General features: G+C 38.2%; 1 protein-coding gene across 1 annotated transcript in view; it reads right to left on the bottom strand.

Moving 5' to 3' along the window:
• LOC108408247 (protein PBDC1) overlaps window positions 1–24412 on the bottom strand; it is a 170579-nt gene that overhangs the window by 11956 nt on the left and 134211 nt on the right. The gene's annotated exons all lie outside the window — the stretch shown is intronic.

Raw genomic sequence — 24412 nt, 5'->3', positions numbered from 1 at the left:
TGCATTTGAAATTAAACAAAGATTATGTTAGCAAAGACTGCTATATATGTAGGGTGCTATATAGAACACATGTTAATTAAAAAACTGTAAAATAAAGATGGCAAAGTAGGAAGGCCTAGTGAAAACCTCCTCCTTCCACTTACAAACCAGGGAAAAAACTGCAGCAGATAAAACTAACCCTGAAAATGACCTGAAGACTGCAGAGCAGACCATGTATACCCAGTAAAGAAGAGAAAATCACATTGAGAAGGGTAAGCGGGAAGAACCATGATACAACAGGATGCAAGCCTTTCCCCACCCTGTCCCACAAGTGAGAGTGAGAAGATAAATGCTTAGGGATTCAGCACACCTGTCCCTGGTGATCTGTTCTGAGAACATGAGTCCATACTGCATTTGGCATTCATGATTAAATGAGATTGACACAATAGAGTCTGGGAGCACTGTTGGGGGCTTAGATTCCTGCTGATTCTGGATGGAAAACATGTTTTGTCAGTCCCATTGAAACCCAACACAGAGGTGGCAGATTGAAAGATTGACCATCAGTGGGAAGTATGAGAGAGGAGTGGGGGTCAGAGGGCATTTTCCAAAGAGAAGAAAGTGCAGGTGGATGATACCTCTTCAGGCCTCCTTAAGCCTAACTGGCCAGGTGCTTATGGGAGTAAGCTCCAACCACTCCATCTCCCTTGCTGGTGGCTCAGCCCCATGGCAGTTATCCTCTGTGCATCCATACTTTCTGACCCACTGAGCCCAGCAGCAGCCTGCCATTGCTGACAAACAGCAAGAGGATGGCCCTGCCCACAGTGAATAATCAAGAGCAGCTTACATCACATAAAGGGCATGGAGAGCTGAGCTGTGGGAATAAGATGCTACCAGCAGACATGCAGAAAGGTGGGCCATATCCACAGCCCACTAGCAGCAAATGTGGCTCAGCCCCAAAAGAGAACCAGGCTCTAGTAAACAAAGTCTTGAGCTTCTGAGTACCACAGGATACACACTTTATAAAGCCATTACTTCCTAGACTGGGGTTCATGGCAGATCTATCTAATACAAAGGAAGAAACACAGAAACACAGATAAAATGAGGAGCCAGAGGAATATGTTACAAACAAAAGAACAAGAGAAGACATCAGAAAAAGGGCTAAATGAGATGGAGATTACCAATCTTTGAAATTTCAAAGTAATGGTCAAAAAGATGCTCACTGACCTGGGAAAAAGTATTGAGAATATCAGGAAAAGCTTCAACAAAGAGGTAAAATTTTGAAAAAGAGCAACTAAGAACTGAAAAATACAATAACTGAAAGGAAAATTACAATGGAAAGAATAAACAGTGAACTGCTGGAAGTGGAGGAAAGAATCAGTATGATGGAAGATAGAGAACAGCAAAGTAACCAAGCTGAGGAAAAGAAGAAAAGAGAATTTATAAAAATGAGAAGATGCTAGGAATGCTATGGAACAACTCAAAATGAAACAATATTTCCATAATAGGGGTCCCAGAAGGAGAAGAGAGGGAAGGAGTAGAAAGTCTTCGAAGAAATAATAGCTGAAGAATTTCTCAATTGGGGAAAGAAAATAGATTCCTGGGTCCTAAAAATTTAGAGAGCCCCTAACAAAAGAAACCCATGAAGTCAACACCAAGATATATACTAATTAAAATGGTAAGGATTAAAGAAAAAGAATACTAAAAGCAGCAAAAGAACAGCACAGTTAGTTATAAGGGAAACTCCATTAGGCTAACAGCAGAATTCTCAGCACAAACTTTACAGGCAAGAAGGCAGTGGAATGAAATATTTAATATATTGAAAGGAAAAACCTACACCCAAGAATCCTCTATTCAGCAAGGTTATTATTCAGAATTGGATAGATTAAAACTTTTCCAAATAAATGAAATTCCAAAGAATTCATCACCATAAAAACAGCCTTACAGGATATGCTACAGGACTTCTATATATGGAAATGTTATAAGGTCTAAATATTTTTGACCAGTGAAAATTAATCTTTACTAAAGGCAACAGACCAATTAATTGCTAAGCAAGTGTGAAGTTAAAAAAAGTAGTAAAATCAACCACACACAAAATCAGTCAAGGCATACAGAAAAGATGTAGAGTATAACATACATAAAATGTGGAAGAAAAAGTAGAATAAAAAAGTAGTAATCTTAGATTATGTTCAAATAGAGCAATTTGACATAATTTTAACATAGACTAATATGTTTAGAAACCTATGAACTTTATGGTTACCACAAACTTAAAGCCTATGAGACACAAAAAAAATTTTTTCATAAAGAATCCAAGCATAACACTAAAGAAAACCAACAAATCACAAGAGACGAATACTGAGAGGAAAAGAAAAACAGATGAACTACAAAAACAACTGGAAAATAGTTAACAGAATGGCAAAAAGTACATACATATAAAAAATTACCTTAAATGCAAATGGATTAAATGCACCAATCAAAAGACATGGGCTGGCAGAATGGATGAAGAAACAAGGCCCATCTACATGCTGCCTACAAACACTCATTTCATAAATACAAACATAGACTGAAAGTGAATGGATGGAAAAAGATATAGCATGCAAACAATAGAGAGAAAAAAGCAGTAGTAGTACTACTTATATCAGACAAAATAGACTTATTACAAAAAGTGACAAGAGACAAAGAAGGACATTACATAATGATAAAGGGATCAGTCCAGCAAAAGAATACAACAATCAAAAACAGCTATGCACTCAATATAGGAGCATCTAAATTTGTAAAACAAATACAAAATCACCTAAAGAGAGAAATAAAATAATCACAATCACATTATAGGATTTTAACGCCCACATTCATCAATGGACATATTATCCAGAGAGAAAATAAATAAGGAAACAGAGGTGTTGAAGGACACATTAGACCAGATGGACTTAACAGATATATACAGAAAGTTCCACCCCAAAGAAGCATGACATACATCTTCCTCAAGGGTATATGAATCATTCTCTACAATAGATCACATATTAGGACACAAATAGAGCATCAATAAGTTCCAAAAAATCGAGAGTGTTGGCCATCTTTTTAGATCACAGTGATGTGAAATTAGAAATAAATTGCATGAAGAACACACAAAAAAACAAAAACACATGGAGGCTAAACAACTTGTTTCTAAATAATCAAATGATCAATGAATAAATCAGAGAGAAAATCAAACAGTACATGGAGACAAATGAAAACAGAAATAAAACATTTCAAAATATGTGGGATGCAGCAAAGGTCTAAGAGGGAAGTTCATAGCAATACCGACCTATCTCAAGAAGTAAGAGCATTCCAAAATAAACAATAAAAATGCACAACTAAAACTAGAAAAAGAAGCACTGAAGCCCAAAGTTAAGAAAAGGAGAGACATAATAAAGATCAGAGCAGAAATATATAAAATTGAGAATAAGAAAGAAATAGAAAAAAATAAATGAAACCAAGAACTGGTTCTTTGAGAAGATGAACCAAATAGACAAACCCCTAGTGAGATTTATGAATAAAATCAAGGAGGTCATGAATAAACAAGATCAGAATTGTAAAAGGATAAATTACAACGGAAACCATGCAAAAAAAGAATTAGAAGAGAATCCTGTGAAAAATTATATGACACAAGATTGGACAACACAGAAGAAATGGACAAATTCCCAGGAATGTACAATCTTCCAAGACTGGACCAGGAAGAAACAGAAAATCTGAATAGACTGACTACAAGTAATGAATTTGAACTGCTTATCCAAAATCTCTTGAATAGAAAAAAGATGGTGGCATGAGAAGTGAGGCAGAAACCTCCTCTCAAAACCACATATAACACAAAAATACTGCAATTAAAACTAATCCTGAAAGAGCAACCTGAAGACTGCAGAACAGACTGCCTACATCTGGGGAAAGGAGAATACTTCACAGGAAAGGATAAAGTAGCAAAATTGTGATCTGGTGGGACCCATGCCCTCCCCCCTACAGCAGAAGGAGACAGAGAAATGGAGTAGGAAGGGAGTAAAAGCCCAGGACCATTAAAAACACACCACTGTGCTCACTCCAGGAGCACAAACCCACATTGCATGGTTCTCTGGATATTAGTTGAATTGGAAAGCAAACACAGGCAGAATACTCAGAGAGCCTGAGATTCCAACCACTTGTGGAGAACAGGTACCCAAAACAGGCTACTCCAGGACAAAATAAAGGCAGGAACTTTGAAATACTTCCCAGTAGTGAGAGGGCTGCTAAAGGGGCAAGGATTACACAGAACTTGCTGCTCAGGAGAAATGAAAGGCGGACAAAATCATCCTGGCATGCTCAGCCCAGCAGGTTGGGGAATTTCAAGAGTTTCAGAACCTCCATCCCCCTAGCTGGAAATGCAGCACCAAGGCCCCACACTGTGATATGAAGCCTGTTGCTCCTTTCTCCAGGCAAGCACCGGTTCACACAACTGCTGGCCCAGCCATCACACCATGCAAGCCAGACAGTGGGCTGGCTTATAGAAGCTACAGGGGCATAATGCAGAGACACCTCCCTGCATGCTCAGCCAACTAGACCTGGCAGTGGAAACAGGCACTGCAGCTGGGAAGCAGGAAAGAGCTCTTTCCACCTGGAAGGTGCTGGTGCTGTGTGACTGCAAGCCCTGACATTGCTCCAGATGTTGGGCAGCTCTAAGAGAAGAGCTTCCAGGTAATAGAGAGTGCTGCCTACAAAAAGTTTCCATGGGAATCATTAGAAAAATGAAATAGCAAAATAATTTTGTACAAACAAGAATCCAACAGACACCTGAGAGAGGGCTAAGTGAAACTGAAAACACCAATATCCCTGATAAAGATTTCAAAATAAACAACATAAATACGATCACGGAGCTATAGAAAAATATTCAAGATATCAGGGAGGACTTCAAGAAAGAGATAGAAACTTTGAAAAATACAGTATCTGAAAGGAAACATACAATGGAGGGATTTAAAAACAGATTAGCTTAGGTAGAGGACATGGTAAATGAAATACAAATTAGAGAACAGAAATACAAATAAAGCTAAGGCACAGAGAGATAAAAGGATCTCTAGGAATGAAAGAATAATAAGACAACTCTGCAGCCAAAACAAATGGAACAATATTAGCATTATAGGGTACAAGAAGAAAAAGAGGGAGAAAAAGGAGTAGAAAGTCTCCGAAGAAATAATTGTTGAAAATTTCACCAATCTGGGGAAGGAAATAGTCTCTTAGGCCATGGAAGTGCACAGATCTCCTAACACAAGGAACCCAAGGAAGACAACACCAAGACATGTAATAATTAAAATGGCAAAGAACAAGGACAAGGACAGAGTATTAAAATCAGCATGAGAGGCAAAATATTACATACAAAGGAAAACCCATCAAGGATCATCAGACTTCTCAGCAGAAACCTTACCAGCCAGAAGGGAGCACCATGATATATTTAGTGCAATGAACCAAGAGTAGACTACCTGGCAAGTTTACCATTTAAATTTGAAGCAGGGAATTTACCACCCACAAGCCATCTCTCCAGTGTATTTTAAAGGGACTGCTGTACAAGGAAGTGCTCCTAAGGATAAATAGAAGTCACCAGAGAAAATAAAACCACAGTAAAGGAAATGGACCAATTAATTATGAAGCAAATGCAAAATTAAATCAACTACCCACAATGTCAGTCAATATGAATTCTTCCTTTCTATGAGCATGGTAACTATTTCCATTTTCTGGTGTATTCTTTAATTTCTCTCATGAGTGTCTTGTAGTTTTCAGTGTATTGATTTTTCACCTCCTTGGTTAGGTTTATTCCTTGGTATTTTATTCTTTTTGATGCAATTGTAAATGGATTTGTTTTCATGATTTCTCTTTCTGCTAGTTCTTTGTTAGTATATAGGAATGCCACAGATATCTGTGTATTACTATTGTACCCTGCAACTAAGCTGAAATCAGTTAGTTCTAGCAGTTTTGGGGTGGATTCTTTAGGCGGTTTTTTTTGGTAGAATTTTTTTTTGGTATCATTAATCTACAATTACATGAAGAACATTATGTTTACTAAGCTGCCCCCTTCACCAAGTCCCCCCCACAAACCCCATTACAGTCACTGTCCATCAGTGTAGTAAGATGCTGTAGAATCACTATTTGTCTTCTCTGTGTTGCACAGACCTCCCCGAGCCCCCTCCGCCAACATTACACATGCTAATCATAATGCCCTCTTTCATTTTACCCACCCTTATTCCTCCCTTCCCACTAAACTTCTCCAGTCCCTTTCCCTTTGTTAACTTAATCCATTCTTGGGTTCTGTGATTCTGCTGCTGTTTTGTTCCTTCAGTTTTCTTTGTTCTTATACTCCACATATGAGTGAAATCATTTGGTACTTGTCTTACTCCGCCTGGCTTATTTCACTGAGCATAATACCCTCTAGCTCCATCCATGTTGTTGCAAATGGTAGGATTTGTTTTCTTCTTATAGCTAAATAATATTCCATTGTGTATATGTACGTCATCCTCTTTATCCATTCATTTACTGATGGACACTTAGGTTGCTTTCATTTCTTGGCGATTGTAAATAGTGCTGCGATAAACATGGGGGTGCATATGTATTTTTCAAACTGGGCTGCTGTTTTCTTAGGGTAAGTTCCTAGAAGTGGAATTCCTGGGTCAAATGGTATTTCTATTTTGAACTCTTTGAGGAACCTCCATATTGCTTTCCACAATAGTTGAACTAATTTACATTCCCACCAGCAGTGTAGGAGGGTTCCACTTTCTCCACAGCCTTGCCAACATTTGTTATTGTTGGTCTTTTGGATGATGGCGATCCTTACTGGTGTGAGGTGATATCAAATTGTGGTTTCAATTTGCATTTCTCTGATGACGAGCGATGTGGAGCATCTTTTCATGTGTCTGTTGGCCATCTGAATTTCTTCTTTGGAGAAGTGTCTGTTCAGATCCTCTGCCCATTTGTTAATAGGATTATTTGCTTTTTGTTCATTGAGGTGTGTGAGTTCTTTATATATTTTGGATGTCAACCCATTATTGGATCTGTCATTTATGAATATATTCTCCCATACTGTAGGATGCCTTTTTGTTCTATTGATGGTGTCCTTTGCTGTACAGAAGTTTTTCAGATTGTCATAGTCCCCCTTGTTCATTTTACTACTGTTTCCCTTACCCAGGGAGATATGTTCATGAAGAAGTCACTCATGTATATGTCCAAGAGATTTTTGCCTATGATTTTATCTAAGAGTTTTATGGCTTTATGACTTATATTCAGGAATTTGATCCATTTAGAATTTACTTTTGTGTATGGGGTTAGACAACGATCCAGTCTCATTCTCTAACATGTAGCTGTCCAGTTTTGCCAGCGCCAACTACTGAAGAGGCTCTCATTTCCCCATTGTATGTCCATGGCTCCTTTATTGTAAATTGACTGACCATATATGTTTGGGTTAACGTCTGGAGTCTCTATTTTGTTCCATTGGTCTATGGCTCTGTTCTTGTGTCAGTACTAAATTGTCTTGATTGCTGTGGCTTTGTAGTAGAGCTTGAAGTTGGGGAGTGAGATCCCCCCTACTTTATTCTTCCTTCTCAGGATTACTTTGGCTATTTGGGCTCTTTGGTGTTTCCATATGAATTTTAGAACTATTTGTTCCAGTTCATTGAAGAATGCTATTGGTAATTTGATAGGGATTGCATTGAATTGGTATATTGCTTTGGGCAGGATGGCCATTTTGACTAAATTATTTATTCCTAGCCAGGAGCATAGGATGAATTTCCATTTGTTAGTGTCTTCTTTAATTTCTCTTAAGAAAGAGTGTCTTGTAGTTTTCAGCGTAGAGGTGTTTTACTTCCTTGTTTAGGTTTATTCCTAGGTGTTTTATTCTTTTTGATGCAATTGTGAATGGAATTCTTTTCCTGATTTCTCTTTCTATTAGTTTATTGTTAGTGTATAGGAAAGCCACAGATTTCTGTGTGTTAATTTTGTATCCTGCAACTTTGCTGAATTCCAATATTAGCTCTAGTAGTTTTGGAGTGGAGTCTTTAGGGTATTTTATGTACAATATCATGTCATCTGCAAATAGTGACAGTTTAACTTCTTCTTTACCAATCTGGATTCCTTGTATTTCTCTGTTTTGTCTAATTGCCGTGGCTAGGACCTCCAGTACTATGTTGAATAACAGTGGGGAGAGTGGGCATCCCTGTCTTGTTCCCGATCGCACAGGAAAAGCTTTCAGCTTCTCACTGTTCAGTATGATGCTGGCTGTGGGTTTATCACATATGGCCTTTATTATGTGGAAATACTTGCCCTCTATACCCATTTTGTTGAGAGGTTTTATCATGAATGGATGTTGAATTTTGTTGAATGCTTTTTCAGCATCTATGGAGATGATCATGTGTTTTTTTGTCCTTCTTTTGTTGATGTGGTGAATGATGTTGATGGATTTTCAAATGTTGTACCATCCTTAAATCCCTGGGATGAGTCCCACTTGGTCATGGTGTATGATCCTTTTGATGTTTTTTTCAATTTGGTTTGTTAATATTTTGTTGAGTATTTTTGCATCTACGTTCATCAGGAATATTGGTCTATAGTTTTCTTTTTTAGTGGGTTCTTTGCCCGTTTTTCATATTAGGGTGATGTTGGCTTCATAGAATGAGTTTGGGAGTATTCCCTCCTCTTCTATTTTTTGGAACATTTTAAGGAGAATGGGTATTATGTCTTTTCTGTGTGTCTGATAAAATCCTGAGGTAAATCTGTCCCGTCCCGGGGTATTGTTCTTGGGTAGATTTTTTGATTACCGTTTCAATTTCTTTGCTCGTAATTGGTTTGTTTAACTTTTGTGTTTCTTCCTTGATCAGTCTTGGGAGGTTGTATTTTTCTAGGACGTTGTCCATTTCTTCTAGGTTTTCCTGCTTGTTAGCATAGAGGTGTTCATAGTATTCTCTAATGATTCTTTGTATTTCTGTGGGATCCATTGTGATTTTTCCTTTCTCATTTCTGATTCTGTTGATGTGTGTTGATCCTCTTTTACTCTTAATAAGTCTGGCTAGAGGTTTACCTGTTTTGTTTATTTTCTCAAAGAAGCAGCTCTTAGTTTCATTGATTTTTTCTATTGTTTTATTCTCAATTTTATTTATTTCTTCTCTGATCTTTATTATGTCCCTCCTTCTGCTGACTTTAGGCATCATTTGTTGTTCTTTTTCCAATTTCGATAATTTTGACTTCAGACTGTTCATTTGGGATTATTCTTCCTTCTTTAAATATGCTTGGATTGCTATATACTTTCCTCTTAAGACTGCTTTTGCTGCGTCCCACAGAAGTTGGGGCTTTGTGTTGTTGTTGTCATTTGTTTCCATATATTGCTTGATCTCTATTTTAATTTGGTTGTTGATCCATTGATTATTTAGGAGCATGTTATTAAGACTCCATGTGTGTGTGAGCGTTTGTTTTCTTTGTACAATTTATTTCTAGTTTTATCCTTTTGTGGTCCGAGAAGCTGGTAGGTAGAATTTCAATCTTTTTGAATTTACTGAGGCTCTTTTTGTGGCCTAGTATGTGGTCTATTCTGAAGAATGTTCCATGTGTACTTGAGAAGAATGTGTATCCTGTTGCTTTTGGGTGTAGAGTTCTATAGATGTCTATTAGGTCCACCTGTTCTAGTGTGTCGTTCAGCGCCTCTGTGTTCTTACTTATTTTCTGTCTGGTGGATATATCCTTTGGAGTAAGTGGTGTGTTGAATTCTCTAAAATGAATGCCTTGCATTCTATTTCCTCTTTTATTTTTGTCAGTATTTGTTTCACATATGCTGGTGCTCCTGTATTTGGTGCATATATATTTATAATGGTTATATCCTCCTGTTGGACTGACCCCTTTATCATTATGTATGGTCTTTCTTTATCTCTTGTTACTTTCTTTGTTTTCAAGTATATTTTGTCTGATACCAGTACTGCAACATCTGCTTTTTTCTCCCTGTTGTTTGCATGAAACATCTTTTCCCATCCCTTGACTTTTAGTCTGTGCATGTCTTTGGGTTTGAGGTGAGTCTCTTGTAAGCAGCATATAGATGGGTCTTGCTTTTTTATCCATTCTATTACTCTGTGTCTTTTGATTGGTGCATTTAGTCCTTTTACACTTAGGGTGATTATTGAAAGATATGTATTTATTGCCATTGCAGGCTTTAGATTTGTGGCTACCAAAGGTTCAAGGTTAGCTTTACTATCTTCCTGTCTAACTTAACTCGCTTATTGAGCTATTATAAACACTGTCTGATATTTCTTTATTTCTCCCCCTTCTTATTCCTCCTCCTCCATTCTTTATATGTTGGTTGTTTTATTCTGTGTTCTTTTGTGTTTCCTTTGTCTGCTTTTGTGAGTAGTTGATTTTATGTTTTTGCCTTTAGTTGGTATTTGTTTTGTCTGCTTTCTTTGCTGTGATTTTATTTTCTCTGTTGACATCTATTTAGCCTTAGGAGTGCTCCCATTTAGAGCAGTCCCTCTAAAATATCCTTTAGAGGTGGTTTGTGGGAGGTAAATTCCCTCATCTTTTGCTTGTCCAGGAATTGTTTAATCCCTCCTTCATATTTAAATGATAATCATGCTGGATAAAGTATCCTTGGTTCAAGGACGTTCTGTTTCATTGCATTGAGTATATCATGCCATTCTCTTCTGGCCTGTAAGGTTCCTGTTGAGAAGTCTGATAGCCTGATGGGTTTTCCTTTGTAGGTGAGCTTTTTCCTCTCTCTAGCTGCCTTTAAAGCTCTGTCCTTGTCCTTTATCTTTGCCATTTTAATTGTCATGTGTCTTGTTGTTGTCCTCTTTGGGTCCCTTGTGTTAGGATTTCTGTGTGCTTCCATGGTGTGAGCAACTATTTCCTCTTCCAGTTTGGGGATGTTTTCAGCAATTATTTCTTCAAATACACTTTCCCTTTTTCTCTATCTTCTTCTTCTGGTATGCCTATAATGCAGCTATTGTTCCTTTCAGATTGGTCACACAGTTCTCTTAATATAGTTTCATTCCTGGAGATCATTTTATCTCTCTCTGCATTACCTTCTCTGCATTCCTATTCTCTGGTTTCTATTCCATTAATGGCCTCTTGAATCTCATCTATTCTGCTTTTAAGTCCTTCCAGAGATTGTTTTATTTCTGTTGTCTCCCTCCCTACTTTGTTGGTTAGCTCTTGCATTTTTCTCTGCAGCTCCTTCAGCATGGTTATGACCTTTATTTTGAATTCTTTTTCAGGAAGAATGGTTAGGCCTATCTCCCCAGGTTCCCTCTCAGGGGAGGATGTCTGTGTGATTCTGGTATGAATCAAATTCTTCTGCATTTTCCTGGCAATCAATATAGGTAGTTGTGGGGAGTTGGCATGTGTGTCAGCTGGGACAACATCTGTTGTTGCTAGTTTGTGGCCTTCCTCTCCTGTGAGAATGGTGATCCTTAGCAGCTTGTGCTGGGCAGCTGTGTGTAGATGGGGTCTCTGATTCTTGCCCAGCCGCTGTGGAGGAATCTCTGCCCAGCTGCTCTGGGCATGGCCAGCCTCAGGCTGCTGCTCCACTGTGGTGGGGCCGTGCTGGAAGGGGAACAGGTGGGAGGCTGTTTATCACTGTGAGGGGCTTCAGAACTGCCCTGCCGCCCAGGGGTTTAGGGCACCTGGAGTTCCCTGGGATTCCCAGCTGCTGGGCTGAGTGTGCCGCAATGATTCCATCCAGCTGTGAGGCCCCTGTCCCTTTCAGACTTTCAAAGAGCACTCGCTTTTCTTTTGTCCCAGGGGCACCAGCTGTGGGGATCTGCTCACAGGTTTTACTGTCCCATTTCCCTAGTATCCAGCACACCATGCACTGTGTGTCTGTGCTCCCAGTGCATATGGCTAGGGCTGGGTATTTAGCAATCCTGGGCTCCCTCTCCATCCCTGCTCCAACTCCTCTACTCCCAGTGGGGAGCTGGTGTGAGGGGCACTCACTTCCCGCTGGGCCATGGCTTGTATCTTATCCCCTTCATGAGGGACTGTTTTCTCACAGATGTAGATGTAGTCTGGCTATTGTACTGTATCTTCTGGTCTCTCTTTTAGGAATAGTTGTATCTGTTGTATTTTCAAAAATATATATGGTTTTGGGAGGAGATTTCTGCTGCTGTTCTCATGACGCCATCTTGGCTCCAGCTTTCTTTAGGGTTTTTTATGTACAATATCATGTCATCTGCAAACGGGGACAGTTAAACTTTTTCCTTAACTATCTGGATGCCTTTTATTTATTTTTTGTGTGTTGTCTGATTGTCATGGCTAGGATCTCCAGTACTATGTTGAATAAAAGTGGTGAGAGTGGGCATCCTTGTCTTGTTCCCAATCTTAGAGCAGGCTCCTACAATGTGAATTTTAGAAATTTAATGTTGTTCCATAGGTCCCTTCACCTATCCTCATTTTGTTTTATTCTTTTTCCTTTCTGCTTTTCAGCTTTATTGATTTCCATTAGTCTGTTTTTCAAATCACTGACCTGTTCTGCATCCTCTAATCTGCTGTTGACTCACTCTAGGGTATCTTTCATTTCATTTCTTTTATTTTTCATCTATGATTTGTTCTTTTGTTTTCTGTCTCTTCATTGACCTCCTCCCTGAGTTCATCCATTCTTCTCTGAAGTCCAGTCAGCATCTTTATAACCATTAATTTGAACTCTTTATCAAGTAAATTGCTTAACTCTTTCACTTAATTATATTTCTGTAGTTTTATCTTTCACTTGGAGCATGTTAGTCTCATGTTTTGACTTATTGTGTGTTTTATATGAGTTAGGAGAAAGGGCTCCCTCTTCCAGTCTTGAAGTTGTGACCTCATGTAGGAATGTCTCCTGGATAGACTGTGTGTGCCTGGCAGTTTTGGCTGGATTGTTTGAGACTGGGTGTTCATGGGACAGGGTGTCCTAAGCCAGGGCTCCCAGGGCATGGTATGGGTTCTTCCAGGTGGGCGCTGGTTGAAGCCATGCTGGCTGGGAAGCCAATATTAGAGAGGCATCCAGTTCTGTGTACATGGAAGGAGGTGGGTTCAGGCTCTTTCTATGCTACCACCTTAGACCCATCTCCTGTTGGAAGTTTTTTGATTACTTACTCAATTTCATTGGTAGTTACAAGTCTATTAAGATTTTCTATTTCTTCATGGTTTATTCTTGGAAGATTGCTTGTTTCTTGGAATTTATCCATTTCTTCATGCTATTGTGGTAACCAGGGACAGAAGGGCATGATCCATGGGTTTCCCAGGCGGGCCTGGCTGGGGCCTTGCTAACGGGGCATCCATGGGTAGAGAGGCACTGTCCAGGTAGCTCCTGGGTGGGTGTCAGTCTAGGTTCCTCATTAGAGGGTGACTGGGGGTAGGAGGAGAGCATTTTCTGTGGTGTCTCCTATTTCAGCATCAGTCTAGGCTGTGTTAATAGGATTTTGCAGGGATGAGTAAACAACTGTGCTCACCCTGCTCCCATCCACACTATCAGTGTGTGTTATAAACATAAACAGTAGCACTCACCCTCCTCCCATATGCACTAGCAGTGTGCAGGAGAATGTAAACAATGTCACTAATCAAGCTTCTGTCTGCACTATCATTTGTGAAGGGAAACATAAAAAATGGCACCCATCAGTACCTCCAGTCCTGGAGAGAGTTCTTCCACTATTTGGTGGGGGTGCTTTCATTTCAGAAACTGGTTTGCTTCACTTGTAGCTTGGTTGCTCTTCGAATCCTTTAAACAGTGGCATTTTTCTGTGCCCTAGGGTAGGTGAATCTGCACTCTGTCCTGGAGTGATGCCCCTTCTTCATGAAGAACTGCTTTGTGGATGGGGCTCCCTCCATTACCATGTTACCACCACCCCTGCCATTTTGTATGTGGTCTTTTTTATCCCCTCCCCCTTTTTTTTGCAGAAAGTATAGACAAAATACATTATATTCATTTCAACTATACAACATAGTGATTCAACACTTATTTATGCTATTAAATGCTTATGCCAAGTATCTGTCAACATACAAAGATATGTCATTTCTCCTTTCATTTCTGATTTTATTTGGGGTCTCCTTTTTCTTCATATTTTTCACTGAATGTTAATCAATTTTGTTTATCTTTTCAAGTAAGCATCCCTCAGATTCAGATTTTTATGCTGTTTTTTAGTCCCTATTTCATTTATTTATGCTGTGGTCTTTATTATTTCCTTCCTTCTAATGACTGGGCTTTATTGGTTCTTCCTTTTCTGGATCCTTTAAATGTAGTTAGATTGTTTACTTGAGATTTTTTTTGTTTCTTGAGGTAGGCCTGTATCCCTCTGAATTTCTCACTTAGAACTGGATTTTCTGTATCCCAAAGATTTAGGAACATTGTGGTTCCATTTTTATTTGTCTCCAGGTATTTTTGATTTCCTCTTTGATTTCTTCATTGACCACTGGTTGCTTAAAAACATATTGATTAGGCTCCGTGGGTATGTGTCATGCTCCAATTTTCTTCTGGTAATTGATTCCTAGTTCCTTACCATTTTGGTCAGAAAAGATGCTCAGTATCATTTCAATCTTAAACTTATTGATTCTTATTTTGTGGCCTTATATGTGATCTATCCTGGAGAATGTTCCACATGTACTTTAAAAGAATGTGTATTCTGCTGTTTTTGGATAATTTATATATATTAAGTGCATGTAGTCCAATGTGGCATTTAAGGCCAATGTTTTCTTATTGATTATCTGTCTGGTTTATTCATTGATGTTCATACATTGGGAGTAGTAAAGTCTTTTATTGTTATTGTATTGATGTCCATTTCTCCCTATATTACTATTACTATTTGCGTCATGTATTTAGGTGCTCTTATTTTGAGTGCATAAATATTTACAAGTGTTATAGCCTCTTGTTGGTTTGATCCCTTTATTATTGTGTAATATATTTCTTTTTCTTTTGTTATAGTCTTTAATTTAAAGTCTACTTTGTCTAATACAAGTATTGCTAACCCAGGTTAATATCAAATATGAGTGATAACTTTGCAATGTAAAGAATTCTTGTTTGGCATTTTTTCCTTTTAGCACTTATTCGAAGTGTTCCATTCCTTTCTGGCATGTAATGTTTCTGCTGATAAATTTATTGGATTTCAATTGTACATAATCTGGTGATTTTATACTGCTGCTTTAAAGATTATTTGCCTTAGCTTTATCATTTTAATAACAAAGTCACTCAGTGTGTTTATCTTTGAGTCTATCTTATTTGGAACTCTGGGCTTCCTGTACCTGGATGTCTGTTGACTTTCCCAGATAACAGAAGTTTTCAGCCACTATTTCTTCAAATAATTTTACAAGCCTTTTCTTTTTTTCCCCCCATTAAGTCCCCTATGATGTGAATGTTATTCCACTTGATGTTACCATAGATGACCCTCAAGGTATCCTCACTTCTTTTAATTCTTTTTTCATTTTGCTGCTCTGTGTGTTTTCCATTGCTTTGTCTTACAGCTTGCTGACTCATGCTTCTATTATTCCATTCTGCTGTTGAACCGCTCTGGGATATTTTTCAGCTGTTATAACTTCTGTTTTGTACTTATATTTTCTACCTTTTTGTTGGGGTTTTTGCTGTGTTCATCCATTTTCCCCAATATTGGTGAGCCTCTTCATGACCATTACTTTGAACTCTTTATCAGGTAGTCTGCTTGTCTCCATTTATTTATGGTATTTCCCTGGGGATTTGCCTTGTCTTTGGGTTTGAAACATATTTCTCTGACTTAATTTTGTCTTTCTGTGTCTTTCTATGTGTATTAGATTAAATGGCTACCTGCCTCAGTCTTGAAGGTATAGTCTTATGTAGGAGCTATTCTGTGTGGTACAGAATTGCAATCTCCCCTGGCCATCAGAGCCAGTCACTGTGTGTCCATCCCTGTGTGGAATGTATGTTCATACTGGCTAAGATACATACTCAGCTGTTGTGTGGGGAAGATGGGGCTCAGGGTACTCATTTGGCTGGGTTTTGGCATACCATTTTACAGGGAGAGTGAAATTCAAGCTGCTTTAACATTCCTGTTGCAGCTTGGTCTCTGAGTAGGGTGGGCAAGGTTCAGGGAATTTGCCTAGCTTAGTTGTAGCTCAGTGTCCACATGAGGTGAGTGTGGGTCAACACATTCACCAGGCCCAGTTGTGGCTCACTCTCTGTGAAGGTAGATCAGGCCTCAGGGTTCCTGCTTGGGCCAATTATGGCTCCATTGTTGCACAAGAATTAAGGTGCTCAGGGTGCATCCCTGGCTCTATTGTGTCTTGGGTGCTGTCACTCTAGGCAATCCCAAGGACACCCTGCCCATGGCAGTTTAGGGGATTAACCTCAAGGCTGCTCCCTGTGTGAGGTTGACCAGCACAGACACCAGAGATAGGCACTAAAATTCAAGAGCTAAAAGATCAATTTAGGAGGGAGAATACAGAAATAAAACAATATCTGGAAGGACTTAAGAGCAGACTGGATGAGGTGCCAGAGGCCATTAATGGAATAGAGATCAGAGAATAGGAACACAGAGAAGCTGAGGCAGAGAGAGAGGAAAGGATCTCCAGGAATGAAAGAATATTAAGAGAACTGTGTGACCAAACCAAACGGAACAATATTCGCATTATAGCAGTACCAGAAGAAGAGAGAGAAAAAGAGATAGAAAGTGTATTTGAAGAAATAATTGCTGAAAATATCACCCAAACTGGGGGAGGAAATAGTCTCTCATACCATGGAAGCCCAGAGAACTCCCAACATAAGGGACCCAAGGAAGACAATACCAAGATATAATAATTAAAATGCAAAGATCAAGGACAAGGGAAGAGTATTAAAGGCAGCCAGAGAGAGAAAAAAGGTCACCTACAAAGGAAAACCCATCAGACTATGGTCAGACTTCTCAACAGAAACTTTACAGGCCAGAAGAGAATGGCATGATATATTTAATGCAATGAAATAGAATGTCCTAGAACGAAGAATACTGTATCCAGTAGGATAATAATTTAATATGAAGGAGGGATTAAACAATTCCCAGAAAAGCAAAAGTTGGGGGAATTTGCCTCCCACAAACCAAACCACTTCTACAGGATATTTTAAAGGTACTGCTCTAGATGGAAGCACTCCTAAGGCTAAATAGATGTCATCAGAGAAAATAAAATCACAGCAAAGAAAGCAGACCATACAAATACTAACTAAAGGGAAAAAATAAAATAAACTACTCACAAAAGCAGTCAAAGGAAACACAAAAGAGTACAGAATAAAACACCTAACATATAAAGAATTGATAAGGAGGAATAAGAAGGGAGAGAAATAAAGAACCATCAGGCTGTGTTTATAACAGCTCAATAAGTGAGTTAATTTAGACAGTAAGATAGTGAAGAAGCTACCCTTGAACCTTTGGCAACAATGAATCTAAAGCCTACACTGGCAATAAGTACATATCTTTCAATAATCACCCTAAATGTAAATGGACTGAATGCAGCATTCAAGAGACAGAGTAATAGAATGGATAAAAAAGCAAGACCCATCTATATGCTGCTTACAAGAGACTCACCTCAAATCCAAAGACATACACAGACTAAAAGTCAAGGCATGGAAAAAGATATTTCATGCAAACAATAGAGGGAAAAAAAGCAGGTGCTGCAGTACAAGTATCAGACAAAACATACTTCAAAACAAAAAAAGTAACAAGAGATAAAGAAGGATATTACATAATGATAAAGGGGTCAGTCCAACAAGAGGATATAACAATTATAAATAAATATGCGCCCAATACAGGAGCAACAACATACGTGAAACAAGTACTAACAGAATTAAAGGAGGAAATAAAATGCAATGCATTCATTTTAGGAGACTTCACCACACCATTCACTCCAAAGGACAGATCCACCACACAGAAAATATGTAAGGACATAGAGGCACTGAACAACACAATAGAACATATGGACCTAATAGACATCTACAGAACTCTACACCCAAAAACAGCAGGATACACATTCTTCTCAAGTACACATGGAACATTTTCCAGAATATACCATATGCTAGGCCACAAAAAGAGCTTCAGTATATTCAAGAAGATTGATATTCTACCAACCAACTTCTCAGACCACAAACATACAAAACTGGAAATTAATTGTACAAAGAAAACAAAAAGGCTCACAAACACATAGAGGCTTAACAACATGCTCCTAAATAATCAATGAATCAATGAACAAATTGAAATAGAGATCAAGCAATACATGGAAACCAATGATAACAACAGCACAAAGCCCAACTTCTGTGGGATGCACTGAAGGCAGTTATAAGAGGCATATATATAGCAATCTAGGCTTATTTAAAGAAGGAAGAACAATCCCAAATGAATAGTCTAAAGTCACAACTATTGAAATTGGAAAAAGAACAAATGATGCCTAAAGTCTGCAGAAGGAGGGACATAATAAAGATCAGAGAAAAATAAATAAAATTGCGAAGAATACAACAATAGAAAAAATCAATGAAACCAAGAACTGGTTCTTTGAGAAAATAAACAAAATAGATAAGCCCCTAGCCAGACTTATTAAGAGAAAAAGAAAATCTACACACATCAACAGAATCAGAAACATGAAAGGAAAAATTACGATGGACCATACAGAAATACAAAGACTCATTAGAGAATACTATGAAAATCTATATGCTAAGAAACTGGAAAACCTAGAAGAAATGGACAACTTCCTAGAAAAATTCAACCTTCCAAGACTGACCAAGGAAGAAACAGAAAATCTGAAGAAACCAATTACCAGCAACGAAATTGAATCAGTATTCAAAAAACTACCAAAGAGCCAAACCCCCGGGCAAGATGGATTTACCTCGGAATTTTATCAGACATACAGACAAGACATAATACCCATTCTCCTTAAAGTTTTCCAAAAATTAGAAGAGGAGATAATACTCCCAAACTCATTCTATGAAGCCAGCATCACTCTAATACCAAAACAATGCAAAGATGCTACCACAAAAGAAAATTACAGACCTATATCCCTGATGAACATAGATGCAAAAGTACTCAAGAAAATATTAGCAAACCAAATTCAAAAATACAGCAAAAGGATGATATAACGTGACCAAGTGGGATTCATCTCAGGGATGCAAGGATGGTACAACATTTGAAAATCCATCAACATCATCCACCACATAAAAAAAAAAGGACAAAAACCACGTGATCATCTCCATAGATGCTGAAAAGGCCTTCAACAAAATTCAACATCCATTCATGATAAAAACTCTCAACAAAATGGGTATAGAGGGAAAGTACCTCAACATAATAAAGGCCATATGTGATAAACCCACAACCAATATCATACTTAACTTGGTGATAGGGGGAGTCGAGTAAACATACTTAACAGCAAGAAAGTGAAAGTTTATCCTCTAAGATCAGGGACAACACAGGGATGCCCACTCTCTCCACTGTTATTCAACATAGTACTGGAGGTCCTTGCCACAACAATCAGACAAAACAAAGAAATACGAGGAATCCAGATGGGTAATGAAGAGGTCAAACTGCCAGTATTTACAGATCACGTGATACTGTACATAAAAAAACCTAAAGGCTCCACTCCAAAACTACTGGAACTAATATCGGAATTCAAAGTTGCAGGATACAAAATTAATACACAGAAATCTCTGGCTTTCCTATACACTGACAATGACTAGCAGAAAGAGAAATCAGGAAAAGAATTCCATTCACAATCACATCAAAAAGAATAAAATACCTAGGAATAAATCTAACCAAGTAAGTGAAACACCTATACCCTGAAAACTATAAGACATTCTTAAGAGAAATTAAAGACGACACTAACAAATGGAAACTCATCCCATTCTCTTGGCTAGGAAGAATTAATATTGTCAAAATGGCCATCCTTCCTAAAGCTATCTACAGATTCAATGCAATCCCAATCAAAATACCAAAAACGTTCTTCAGTGAACTGGAACAAATAGTTCTAAAATTCATATGGAACCACCAAAGACCCCAAATAGTCAAAGCAATCCAGAGAAGGAAAAATAAAGTGAGGGGGATCTCGCTCCCCAACTCCAAACTCTAATACAAAGCCACAATAATCAAAATAATTTGGTACTGGCACAACAACAGAGCCACAGACCAGTGGAACAGAATAGAGAGTCCAGACATTAACTGAAACATATATGGTCAATTAATATACAGTAAAGGAGCCATGGACATACAATGGGGAAATGACAGCCTCTTCAACAGCTGGTGCTGGCAAAACTGGACAACTACATGTGAGAGAATGAAACTGGATCATTGTCTAACACCATGCACAAAAGTAAATTCGAAATGGATCAAAGACCCAAATATAAGTCATGAAGCCATAAAACTCTTAGAAAAAAACATAGGCGAAAATCTCTTGGACATAAACATGAGCAACTTCTTCATGAATATATCTCCCTGTGAAGGCAAACTAAAGCAAAAATGAAGAAGTGGGACGATATCAATCTGAAAAGCTTCTGTACATCAAAGGACACCATCAATACAACAAAACAGCATCCTACAGTATGGGAGAATATATTCATAAATGACAGATCTGATAAAGGGTTGACATCCAAAATATATAAAGAGCTCACACACCTCAACAAACAAAAAGCAAATAATCCAATTAAAAATGGGCAGAGGAGCTGAATGGACAGTTCTCTAAAGAAGAAATTCAGATGGCCAACAGACACATGAAAAGATGCTCCACATCGCTAGTCATCAGAGAAATGCAAATTAAAACCACAATGAGATATCACCTCACACCAGTAAGTATCGCCATCATCCAAAAGACAAAGAACAAATGTTGGCAAGTTTGTGGAGAAAGGGGAACCCTCCTACACTGCTGGTGGGGATGTAAATTAGTTCAGCCGTTGTGGATAGTAGTATGGAGGTTCCTCAAAGAGTTCAAAATAGAAATACCATTTGATCCAGGAATTCCACTTCTATGAATTTACCCCAAGAATGCAGCAGCCCAGTTTGAAACAGACATATGTACTCTTATGTTTATCGCAGCACTATTTACAATAGCCAAGAAATGGAAGCAACCTCAGTGTCCATCAGTAGCTGTATGGATAAAGAAAATGTGGTATGTATACACAATGGAATATTATTCAGCCATAAGAGGAAAACAAATCCAACCCTTTGCAACAACATGGATGGAGCTAGAGGGTATTATGGTCAGTGAAATAAGCCAGGCAGAGGAAGACATGTACCAAATGATTTCACTCATATGTGGAGTATAAAAACAAAGAAAAAAATGAAGGAACCAAACAGCAGCAGAATCACAGAACCCAAGAATGGACTAACAGTTACCAAAGGGAAAGGGACTGGGGAGGATGGGTGGGAAAGGAGGGATAAGGTGGGAAAAAAAGAAAGGGGGAATTATGGTTAGCATGCATAATGGGGGGCATGGGGAGGGCTGTGCAATACAAAGAAGACAAGCAGTGATTCTACAGCATCTTACTACGCTGATGCACAGTGACTGTAATGGGGTTTGTGTGGGGTTCTTGGTGATAGGGAGAGTCTAGTAAACATAATATTCCTCTTGTAATTGTAGATTAATGATACCAAAAACAAAAAGCAACCAGTGAGAGAAAAAAGATCACCTACAATGGAAAACCCATCAGACCATCATCAGACTTCTCAGCAGAAGCCTTACCAGCCAGCAGGGAGTGGCATGATATATTTAATGCAATGAAATAGAAGGGCCTCAAGTCAAGAATACTCTAAATGGAAAAATTATCATTTAAATTTGAAGGAGGGCTTAAACAATTCACAGATAAGCAGAAGTTGAGGGCGTTTACCTCCGAGAAACCATCCCTACAGTGTATTTTAAAGGGACTGCTCTAGAAGGAAGTGTGCCTAAGGCTAAATAGGTGTCACCAGAGAAAATACAACCACCGCAAATGCAGTAGACCATACAAATACTAACCAAATGCAAAATAAAATCAGCTACCCGCGAAATCAGTCAAGAGATACACAAAGAATACAGAATATGATACCTAATATATAGAGAGTGGAGGAGGAAGAAAAACAAGGGAGAGAAAAAAGAACCATCTGCCTGCATTTATAATAGGATAATAAGTGAGTTAAGGTATACTGTAAGCTGGTAAAGAAGCTGCCCTTGAACCTGTGTCAACCATGAATCCAATGCCTGAAATGGCAATGAATACATATCTTTCAATAATCACCCTAAATGTAAATGGGCTGAATGCACCAATCAAAAGACACAGAGTAATAGAATGGATAAAAAAGCAAAACTCATCAATACACTGCCTACAAGAGACTCATTTCAAACCTAAATGCATACACAGACTAAAATTGAAGGGATGGAAAAAGATATGTCATGCAAACAATAGGGAGAAAAAGCAGGAGTTGAAGTACTTGTATAAGAAAAAATAGACTTCAAAGCAAAGTAACAAGAAACAGAAAAGGACATTATGTAATGATAAAGGGGTCAGTCCAACAATAGGATATAAGCATTATAAATAAATATGAACCCAACAGAGGAGCACCTGCATATGTGAAACAAATACTAACAGAATTAAAGGAGGAAACAGAAGACAATGTCATTTTAGGAAACTTCAACAACCACTCACTCCAAAGACAGAAAATAAGTACACAAAGGCACTGAACAATACATTAGAACAGATGGACCTAACAGACATCTACAGAACACTCCACCTATAAGCAGCAAGATACACATTCTTCTCAAGTGCACATGGAACATTCTCCAGAATAGATCATAAACTAGGCCACATAGAGAGCCTCATAAAATTAAAAAAGATTGAAATTGTACCAGCCACCTTCTCAGATCACCCAACTTCTGTGGAATGCAGGAAAGGTAGTTCTAATAGGAAAGTATATAGCAATGCAGGCCTGTTTATGAAGGAAGAACAAACCCAAATGAACAGTATAAACTCACAATTACAGAGACTGGAAAAAGGAGAACAAATGAAGCCCAAAGTTAGTACAAGGAGAGACATAATAGAGATCATAAAAGAAATAAATAAAATTGAGAAGAATAAACCAATAGAAAAAATTAATGAAACCAAGAGCTGGTTCTTTGAGAAAATAAACAAAATAGATAAACCCCTGGCCAGACTTATCAAGAAAAAAATAGAACCTAAACACATAAAAAGAATCAGAAATGAGAAAGGAAAAGTCACTATAATTACCACAAGAATACAAAGCATTATTAGAGAATACTATGCAAAATTATATGCAAACAAACTGGATAACCTAGAGGAAATGGACAACTTCCTAGAAAAATACAACCTTCCAAGACTGACCAAGGGAGAAACAGAAAATCTGAACAGACCAATTACCAGCAATGAAATTGAATCAGTAATCAAAACATTACCCAAGAACAAAACTCCTGGACCAAATGGCTTCACTGCTGAATTTTTTCAGACATTTAGAGATGACATAATACACATTCTCCTTAGTTTTCAAAAAATAGAAGAGGAGAAGATATCTAAGCTGGCCTGTGCATACAGTAAAACAACAAATTTAACTGGATCTATACTGTTGGAACTCAACCAAGAATTAGGAGAAGTGCAAGTTGCAGTGCTCCAAAATCATGCGACTATAGACTATCTACTGTTAAAAGAACATATGGGATGTGAACAGTTCCCAGGAATGAGTTGTTTTAATTTGTCTGATTTTTCTCAAACTATTCAAATTCAGTTAGACAATATCCATCATATCATTGATAAGTTTTCACAAATGCCTAGGGTGCCTAACTGGTTTTCTTGGTTTCACTGGATATGGCTGGTAATTGTAGGTCTGCTTTTGTTATGTGTCTGTATTCCTATTCTGTTAAGGTGTGTATGCAATTTAATTAGTAGTTTGTTAAAACCTATACATGCTTATGTTACTCTACAAGAAGTCATGTCAAAGAAATAATCAATCTTCCCATGTTTTCTTTCGTCTGCTACTTCTAAAGCTTTTCTTCTTCCTTCCCAATTACAACCCTTAAGTAGAATTCGTGCCTCATATCGAAATTACCGAGTATCATAATTCTTCCAAGTGGTAAAGATACCTCAAGACAAATGCTGGGCATAGAAGCCACAGGGCATAAATATGCAAAGAAGTAAAAAGCTAACCTTTTCAAACAATATGGCTTCTCTCTCACTTGCCAACTTTACATTTCCCTGTATGGCCCCGGAAGATGACTGGTTAGCCAGAGACGGGTAAGATTCCTCAAGGGAGGAACAACCTAAGACAGGCACAGTCGCAGGGGGGCCATCAGTTGAGAAATTGGGGATCAACAGAGGTGAGACTTAGAACCTCACGCCCCCTGTTTTGAGAGAAATCTTCTGCATCCGTGGATGTTTTGTTGCCCTTGTCCAGCTTGGATTAATACTTAGTCTATAGGCACACACCTGATCATCTACATTTGCCCTCTTACAGCACTAAACTATGTTTTCTACCTTTATCTTGCATCTACCTAC

Source organism: Manis javanica, chromosome X, assembly GCF_040802235.1.
Source record: "Manis javanica isolate MJ-LG chromosome X, MJ_LKY, whole genome shotgun sequence".
Taxonomy (NCBI): Eukaryota; Metazoa; Chordata; class Mammalia; order Pholidota; family Manidae; genus Manis; species Manis javanica.
Note: the sequence above shows the minus strand (reverse complement) of the source record. Positions and strands in the feature narration are given on the sequence as shown.